We start from the raw sequence: 10,294 nt of genomic DNA, 5'->3' as shown, positions 1-10,294 counted from the left end.
TGTTAAACAAAAACCGAGAACGTAGCAGACAAGGAGACCTTTATCGCTATGATGGTGATGCACCTTTTCCTCTCCTTCACTCCTCCTCCTCCTCCTCACCATGCTCCTCCTACTCCTTCACCTTCTCCTTTATTTCTATTCTCCATCCTCTTCTTCGGCATGAGTAACAAACTAGGAGAGTCTTCAGGAGATGCGTTTCATCTTTTTCTTTCGACCGCCACCTCTATCGTCTTCTCCTCCTCCTGTTCCTCCTCCTCCTCCTCCTTCCCCTCCTCCTACTCCTCCTCCACATCCTCATCCTCTCTTTAATCCTCATCCTCTCCTTCTTTCCCTTTCCCGTCCTCTTCTACGTTATCCTCTTCTTCTCCAAAAGTAACAAACCTGGAGAGCCCTAAAGAGATGCGTTACCTCTACTCCTTCCACCCACCAACTCCTCCTCCTCCTCCTTCTCCTCCACTCCTCCACCATCCTCTTCTTCTTCGTCTTCTTCTTCCTTCCAGACGTCCTTCATGATCCTTCACCAGCACCCAGGATGCAAGGATCTCAGCTAGCTTCCAGTCAGTATCATCCCATCCTACCTATCGTGCGTTTCTCTAGGGAGCTACCCATTAGCTTACATTTATTAGCTAGCTAACTTTCAGCTGAATAGCTGCTGTAGCTAACCGTGACATCTGATTTGGTTTTGAGCCGTCTTCGTTTGTAACGGTTTTGGATTATTGTGACTGTAGCTGATATTAACGGTGAGTTCGCATGTTTTTTGAAAGATTTTTCTTATTTTTTTGTGAACAACGTTTGTAGAAAGTGAAAACTTTGTGATATGTGTAAGATCGGATAGTCATGACATATCACAGAATAAAATTTACCATGATATGTGAGAGTGTAAGAGAAGCTATACTATCTTTATTCATTCATTCATTCATTCATTCATTTATTCATTTATTCGTGGACAGAATCACAAATCATATAAATATGATTAGTAAGGAACAACAGGCTTGGCCCAAATCTATTCCACTCCCAAATTTTGATAAATTGATAAAATGTCCAAGAAATAGGTTATGTTTCTACTGTAAAACGTTCAAGTTCAATAATTTTCGTCCTAATCTTATGAGTTTAGTAAATAGAACCTGAAAGTGAGAATTATAATTCAGAAACTACATTTATAGTTTTTAATTTTTTTTAGTTTTATCAAGATCTCATCTAATGAGTTGAGGATTAATTTTCCCCAACTCTTAAGTTGTTGAATTTGATTGATTAGATCAGAAGGTTGAGAATATTCATAATGTAGGATCTAAATATATTTGTTTTGAAAATAGTTTTATCTAAACTCATTTCATAATTTAAGGTGTTTTTTCCTCCGACTTTCAAGTTGTTGAATTAGTTTGAAGAGTTCAGTGAAGTGAGAATTAGAATGTTAAATCTACATGTTTTTGTTTTGTGAATATTTTTGTTTTGAAAATAGTTCTATGAAGATTCATTTCATAATTTAAGGTGATTTTTTTCTCCGACTTTTAAGTTGTTAAATTAGTTTGATGAGTTCAGTGAAGTGAGAATTCAAATGTTATATCTACATGTTTTTGTTCAAAAGATAGTTCTATCGAGATTTCATTTCATAAGTAGAGGATGATTTCTTTTCTCAACTCGTAAGTTTTTGAATAATTTTACATGAAGAGTTCCAAGGTTTGTGATCAACAAAATTTTAGTTGAAAATCAACCACAAAATTAGATATGAAGGAAATTTCAGTTGATTTTTCATTTGAAAATCATCAATAAATTATAAATTTAGCTTTTTAGCAGTCAATTGAATCAAATTATCCAATTATTAGACTATTATTTCCTAATTCATCATCCGATATTTTCATTGAAAATTATTTTAATTTTTGAAATTTCCAGCAATTCTTCTTACTGCTGCAAATTATGTTTTAAGGATTCAAACAAATTCATTCAAACTTGTACATTTCTGGAATGTTTATCATTTGAATGAAATTTTGCGCAGGAAATTTTTCTGAAAGAGTCTAAGATTTCTAATTAGATGTTAGACTATTTTTTCACATTTATTTTGAACTTTGAGTTTTCAGTTTTTTCTCAGGTCCTGAAAATAGTCTGCAGTGGTTGTTCATTTAAAAATTGGTGGTGCTCAATCAAGATTACATTTAAAATTCCAAAAATCAATAATTACGATTCATAAATAGTATAATTTGTCTGAAATTGAAGGATTCATCTATACATTATCATACATCATGGACTATAGCTAATAAAAATTAATTTTTCAAATAATACAGATTCCGTTCACGTTTCAGAATTACTTATTTTTTACAATCATCTTGAACTTTGAGTTCTCAGTTTCTGAAGATAGTCTGGAGTGATTAATCATCCAAAAATTTGTGGTAATCAATTAAAATTACATTTCAATGTATCTAAAATCAATAGCGATTGATTAAATTATCCACTCCTCATTTCATAAATGATTCACCTTACTTCTATTTCCTATTCAATATTTCTTCCTCTTTATAAAGCCGTGTCCACACTGAACAAAGTTCGACATACATGTTCGGCAAACATGTCTGTTGAGGAGCTCAGGGACAAACATTTTAATAAGTTTGGACAATCATTGTTTGTCAAACAAAAATTACTGTTTTTCCAAACATTTTAAGTGTTGACAGTTGTAAAACATAAACCCTTTTCTTCCTACTTTTCTACCACTGGCAATGGGCAAACATTGTTTGTCACACATAATAAAATTTGCCCAAACTTTTTCTACAAACATGTTTGTCGAACATTTGTTCAGTGTGGACACGGCTTAAGAACTATTTTTATCTCATTTATTGTATGATATTGTTCTTCCTCTGTTTCCTTCTATATATTCTTCACCTACTACTTCCACTATTCTGTATGTATTCGTTCTCTTTTCTCCCTTGATTTTTCGTACTGATGCTCTTATTTTACTCCTCATCAAAATTATATCTCTACATTCTTCTCTTCTTTGTTCAAATTTGATTCACTTTTTTTCATACTCTTGTTCTTTTCGTACCCTTAATTCACTCCCCACCAAAATCAGATAGGATGTGAGAACTCCGCATTCTAATTATTTTTGGCTGATTTTAGAAGTTTTCAGTTCTATTTTATTTATTTATTTACAATGCAAATGACACTAATGTAATAACATTGAAAGATAAAATAATAAGTTAGTCCTCGTGCTATTTTTCTTCCAAATTTATAGGTGACTAAGTCCAAGATAAGGTTAAAATTTCACGTGTACAATTTTTATAAAATTTTAGTCCAAAATAAACATCAAAACTATAAATTATGAATTTAGATGGCTTAAATTGACAAATTAATTAGAAATATTCCAGTCAATCACCACTTTTAACGAATAATATTGAGTTATTTGAGAAAAGTTGGAACTATTCAAGAAACACAAACTCGTAAACACTAAAGCTCAGCTGAGCTTAGTGTTTAGTTGGTTAATTGCTCAATAATAAAAAAAACTCTCATTTCTCGTTTTTCCACTCATAATATCCTATTCTCTATCCTCTTCTCCTCATCCTCCATTCATTCTCTATCCTCTTCTCCGTGAATTCATTTTCTTCTTCTTCTTCTTCATCCCCTCTCTCACTTCATTTCACATTGATCCTTCTTCTCAATACACCATCATTCCTTTTTCTACATATTCTTCTCCCCCAATTCTTTTCTCTATTATTTATTCTTCATACCCATTGAAAAGCATATCATTGATGATTTAAACAGAATAGCAAAAATAAAGATACCTCATGCTATTCCTCTCCCGAATTCAGATAAGTTACAAGGTCCGAAATAAGGTTATGTCATTAGGTTCTCACTTTGGTACAAAAATTCCTCTCCATCCATTGTTAACAGCGCCCACGATGTGAAGTAAATGTGAAGTAGATGAGAAGTAAATGTGAAGTAAATCCTCAGACATGTGTAGTAACGATGATAATGATAACAATAATTGTCTGTAATTACTGTGAACGGTAACCGTGTGAACCCCGCTTAATGCCTACCTCTCTTAAATATAGAGTTGCATTATATGTGTTTCGTTATAACTACACTTAATTCTTTTTGTCTCCTTTTTTCGTCGGTCTCAGAGCAGTTTTGTAACTATAGTGAGGTCCACGTTATAATGGCAGTGTTTGATTAGCAATGGTATTGCTATCCTTGTCTATCATTCAACAAAGCGGATAACGCTATCTCTTTCTCCCTTTGCTCTGTTGCCAGATCGCCTTTTAACAATTTAGAAATATGATTAATTATCAAAATATTTAATCTTAATTATGAAAATTCATAATTATTTTAAACGAGAATGAACAGTTTGTTTATATTACATGAACTAGCCGTCAGGCTCGCTTCGCTCGCCATATCCGTCTAGCTAGGGGGCTCTGCCCCCTGGACCCACGACTGGATTGTCCAAGAATAAGATCAGCAGGCTCGCTTCGCTCGCCTGCATTTTTCATTTGAGCATTTTTATCATATGTTAGGACGATCCAGTCGGGGGTCCAGACTAAACGTCTGGCTAAACGGATATGGTGAGCGAAGCGAGCCTGACGGCTAGTAATATAATATTCCCAGGAATAGCTCTGTTTGAAGTAGCAGTGCCCAATCAATTTTTCCGCGATGCATTTCAATCTTCAACTTGGTGCCAACCTAACAAAGTCAACTCAACTTAATGCCAACCTGACAAAATTATATATTTAGTTACCAGTTAACAACTGTTTCGAAGAGGTACTGTCTCTAGATTATAGTTCTATATTAACATATGGTATGGCCTTTTTTCAATTATATTTAAGAGAATAAGAAGAATATACATGCTAAAAGACGAACTTTAAACACTTAAAAACCACCCTTAGAGTTAAAATATTGCCAAAAGATTTCATAGTGTGCCTCTAAAGGGCCAACTGAACATACCTACCAAATTTGAACGTTTTTGGTCCGGTAGATTTTTAGTTCTGCGAGTGAGTGAGTCAGTCAGTCAGTCAGTGAGTGAGTGCCATTTCGCATTTATATAATATAGATAAACCTATATCAGCTACCGTCTATAGAAGGCATTGACAAGACAGAGGATCGGCAACGTTGTTCCCTTATCTTTCCCCACTGCCATTATAACGTGGACCTCACTGTAATTCATTCACTTCAAACTGTCAGGATTCCTTATCTAAAACATCTTTTTCTTCTCATTCAAACAATACTGACATTCATTGAAAATCTTACTTCTGTTCATTCACTTGAATTTGTCAGCGTTCCTTGTATATTACATCAATGCTACACATTCAAACAATGCTGCCAGTTTATTTCGAATCCCACTTCAGTTCATTCATAACACTGTCCGTATCCCTTATTGGATATTATCAATGCTTTTAATTCGAACTATACTGACAGTTCAATGAAATTCTAACCTTATCTTGGACTTTGTCACCTATAAATTTGGAAGAAAAATAGCACAAGGACTACCTTATTATTTTATCTTTCAATGTTATTACATTAGTGTCATTTTCATTGTAAATAAATAAATAAAATAAATGAGAATCTTTCTCTAGTTAATTCACTGTTAACTCTGTCATCATTCCTAATTAGACAACATCAATGCTTCTAATTCAAACAATGCAGACATTTTAGATTGAATCTCACTGTTGTAAGTTCTCATTCACTGTTTTGTAACTATCTGACACTCTTGTAACAATAATGTGTTACTTACTAACCATTTTCACAACCATTGTGATTGTTATAATTAGTTGAATGGAACAGTGGAAGCTGGACTTATGTTGAAAAGCGTTGTTTTTCTGAGCAGTTCTGCTTAGTTTTGAAAGTCCTTAGCATGATTTCTGAAGTCTTGAAGATTCTAAGCTGGATTGAACCAGAGAGAAAAAAATACAATACATTACAACTAGTAGTTCTGTGAACAGTGGACCTTGCGCAGTTATCTAACCACAGCCTCATCTAATACTGTTCATCAATAGTTATTTGTATATCTAGAGTGAAAAGTACGACTTTTTCCCCCTGTGGGGAAAAAGTTTGAAGCCCGAGGCGAAGCCGAGGGCAGCAATTTTCCTGAGGGAGAAAAAGTATTTTTCGCTCGTGATGTACACAACATTTTTCCTCCATCTACATTTTTTTATAGAAACTGCAAATAAAATCATTCTAATAACTTACGTATTGGTGACAAATGATTCCTAACAACATAACCTAAATCTAAAACCTAAAAACCGGTCGTCTGATTGGCAGTTTGGCACTGCCGATTGCGCTATCTATCGGCAAAAGTTGTAACAATTATATCAGCAGAGCAGCTACCAAAAATGGCTGACTCCAGATCACACGGTTCATATTTGAATTGCAGATCAAAAATATTTGTTGGCTGGTATTTTGATTAGAATAAAATATTTTTAAAATTGTATAAATTTTTATCGTCTACTAATATTGAGAATATAATAATTATCATACAAATATATATTTCATGAGTTAATCAAATTTCTGGTTGTGATATTGAATTCAGTTGACTCAATGACAGACACCTCTATTACGCTTTCTCATATGAGCTTAGACCTTCTAACCTATTACAATGTAAGTTTCAAAATAGAGATGCTCCCCGTGTTATTTAAATGGACTCACTTTTACTCCCTAGGAAGTTTTTCTGTTTTTTACTACCGAGAGCGAAAAAGTGACACTTTAGTATTAGGTTTCAGGGAGTAAAGTAAGTACTTTAGACAGTAGGTGGAGGAAAAGTGAATTCCTATCCTGTCGTGTCGTGTCGGTGAGATATCGGTGTGCAAACGGCCAATGTCTGACTGACTTGGCTTATGGACAATGCTAATCATCACGTCTTAACTAATGAACTGGTTAACGTGGAATTTTGCATATAGATTCATTATTTACTGAGGATGGTTATATGCCTATTAAGAATTCTCCAAGATTTCAGTAGGTCAAGTTTTCAGTTTATCATGTCCTAAATTTGACCCTTGCGGATCACGGATTCCCATCTAGTTAAGAATTCAACCTAAAGCCGTGTTCACACTGAGCAAATGTTCGGCAAACATGTTTGTTGCGTGGCTCAGGGACAAACATTTTAAAAAGTTTTGACAAACAAAAAATGAATGTTTTTCCAAACATTTTCAATGTTTGCTGTAAAACAGTTCTCCCCACTTACAAATATTTTGTTTGGTAACGCGTCCACACTGGCCACGGGCAAACATTGTTTGTCAAACATAATAAAATTTGCCCAAACTGTTTCAACAAACATGTTTGTCGAACATTTGTTCTGTGTGGACACGGCTTAATATATACATGAATAATTTATAGTCCGATTTTTACAGTAATATTGAAGTATGGAGGAAATTCCTTTTCCTACAGTTACCTTGAAAAGTGGCCATTCCTGCACTGATTACAGAACGCAAAGAATCACTTTTCCGCTCTAGTGCAAGAAAACATTTTTCCGCACTCCAGATTTGCAACATGGCAACACAAAATAGTTAGTAGGTTATATGGAGCACCAGTGCAGGAAAATCAAAATTAAGTTGGTAACTGCACTGACTGCGGTGGTATAGTGTTGTGGTGCACGTTATAATAATATGAAGGCAGTGGACAACAGTGGATGACAGCGACAGCCACCACATGAGTGACAGCCGCCTTCATTCATTTACCACATTATTATTCAATTTTAAATAAATTAAGGTTTTTATTAATAATAAAATTACACAGAAAAACATTTGATGGATTTCAGGGAATTTTACCCATATTTACCCACTTTTCATATCCAATGGTAACTGTAGGAAAAAAAGTGAAATACGTGCGCAAAGTTCCTCTGCTGCACTCAAGAAACCATTCCGCCCTCGCCTACGGCACGGGCGTAAACGTTCCTTTCGGTGCAGCAAACTGTCAAAATCGATGATTTTTTTAGTCCTCATTTTTTTAAAGTCGTCAAAACAGCTGTTCTACAGAAGAAATAATATCTCGACTACGTGTTCTTTTTATGAACTGCGCTACCTACCTACCTCATGAACGAGAAGGAGGTTACTAAGTCCATTTATCAAGGATAGGGTGGACCCCCCATTAGTTTCCTAGAAAGGAGACTCATGCCAGTTGATAGAGCTGATAAATAACTATACAGAGTATGAATTTGAAAAAAATCGGTCATGTCATTTTTGACAAAATCGTGAAAAACATGGTTTTTTAGTAATAATCCGCCATTTTTCTCAAGAATATTACGGAGCTCCTGCAATTTTACCAGGAATGAGACTCATGTCAGTTGATAGGGCTTATAGCTATCCATGGTATAAATTTGAAGAAAATCGTTAGAGCCATTTTCGAGAAAACCGTGAAGAACATGGTTTTTTAGTAATTGTCCGCCATTTTGAATTCAATTTCATTGAATCTCTTATTGTCAGATCCTCATGGTATAAGGACCTTAAGTTTAAAATTTCAAGTCAATCGGTTGATTAGGAATGGAGTTATCGTGTTCACAGACATACACACATACACACATACACACATACACACACACATACACACACACACACACACACACACCACACACACACACACACACACACACACACACAGACCAACACCCAAAAATCATGTTTTTGGACTCAGGGGACATTAAAACGTATAGAAAACTTGAAATTAGGGTACCTTAATTTTTTTTGGAAAGCAATACTTTCCTTACCTATGGTAATAGGGCAAGGAAAGTAAAAAGGAACATTCCTGTCAAATTTCATGAGAATCTGTTACTGCGCATCGTAAATGCGGAACAAATATAGACAAATAAAAACTTGAATAGAAATAATGCAAAATCGAAGATTCGATTCTTAAATCTCATTTCGCTCGGTCAATAAATTGTACCTATTCTGAGTAATTCCGATAATATCTTAACAAATTATATCTTCATTGTATTATTGTGTTTATGATTGATATCGGTGGACCATTTTCAACAAATGAGTTATATAGTAGTATCTCATATCTTGCTCTGAATCTATCAATCGTTGGATAGAACCATAGAGAAACGATAGCGTAAGTAGATATCCCATGGTATAGGGAATTTATGTCGCAACTTTTAGTGTTATCTCAAGCCGATTACTGTCGATTATTGTCAATTTTCACTGTTCTGTTGGGGTGATAGTGTATGAACAGCAAAATTTGAGAGACTACCAGCGTCACACAGCTGCATAGTAAAGAACTATCGGCTTGGGATAACAGTAAAAGTTGCCCTATACCATGGGATATCTACTTATGCTATCGTTTCTCTATGATAGAACTCATTTTTGATCTCATCTCTTCCCAGTTATTGAGTTCTTCATTTCAATCGAGAGTGATACATACTATTCGATAGTGAGCTATTTATGTAACAGTTATACTGAATACAACTGTACAGACATGACCCCTCAAACTAACTATATACGATTTCACAAATCGTGATTGTATAAAATTTCAATTCGTGATTTCTTCCGCAACTTACCTCTTACCAACAGTCATTCTTCTCTTCCTTTTTTTATTTTTCATCTCCTTCCACATTTCCTACTACTTCTTCTTCATATCTTTCCCTCGCACTCCTTGTTTTCTTTCTTCTCATTATTAATATTATATTTTCCCTCAAGATTACACTCCGATATCATAATGAATCACTTGTCCTTATCATTCACCTCTTCCTCCTCTCCATCTTCCCCCTTCTTCTTCTTCTTTTTCTTCTTCTTCTTCGTCTTCGTCTTCTTCGTCTTCTTTTTCTTCTTCTCTGTCTTCCACATTTTCTCTCTCAATTTTTTCATTATACTTTCCTTCTCTTCCCTCAGCTCCACATCTCCTCTCACATTCTGGTCATCTCCCTTTACTCTTTCTCTCCTTCACCTTCCCTCCCTCATTCTCTTTATCACGCTCTCCTTCTCTTTCCTCATCTCCACATCTTCTCTCCCATTCACTCCATCTCCCTTTACTCTCTCTCTCCTCTACATTTTCTTTCTCAAATTTCTCCATTATGCTCTCCTTCTCTTCTCTCATCTCCACATTTTCTCCCTCATTTTCATCATCATGCTCTCCTTCTCTCTCCTCATCTCCACATCTCCTCTCCCATTCTCTTCATCACCCTTTACTCTCTCTCCTCCACATTTTTCTCCCATTCTCTTCATCATGCTCTCCTTCTCTATTCCTATCTCCACATTTCTCTCTCATTCTCTTCATCAAGCTCTCTTTATCTTCCCTCATCCATTTCATGCCAATTATCTTCCTATAACCCACACCACAATTCGTGAAAACTACCGACGCATCTCAAGATGATCAAATTCGTGCTTTTTCTGCA

General features: G+C 35.1%; 1 protein-coding gene across 1 annotated transcript in view; it reads left to right on the top strand.

Moving 5' to 3' along the window:
• The first annotated feature begins 546 nt into the window (after nt 1-546).
• The window catches only part of LOC111054743 (GATA zinc finger domain-containing protein 14-like), a 68,400-nt gene continuing 58,652 nt past the window's right edge, over nt 547-10,294 (top strand). The window contains exon 1 of the mRNA XM_039440396.1: nt 547-740. The gene's annotated coding sequence lies outside the window, so the exon portion shown is untranslated. The remainder of the gene's footprint in view (nt 741-10,294) is intronic.

Source organism: Nilaparvata lugens, chromosome 13 (genome assembly GCF_014356525.2).
Source record: "Nilaparvata lugens isolate BPH chromosome 13, ASM1435652v1, whole genome shotgun sequence".
Lineage (NCBI taxonomy): Eukaryota > Metazoa > Arthropoda > Insecta > Hemiptera > Delphacidae > Nilaparvata > Nilaparvata lugens.
The sequence above is the reverse complement of the archived record's forward strand: the minus strand, read 5'-3'. Positions and strand labels throughout refer to the sequence as shown.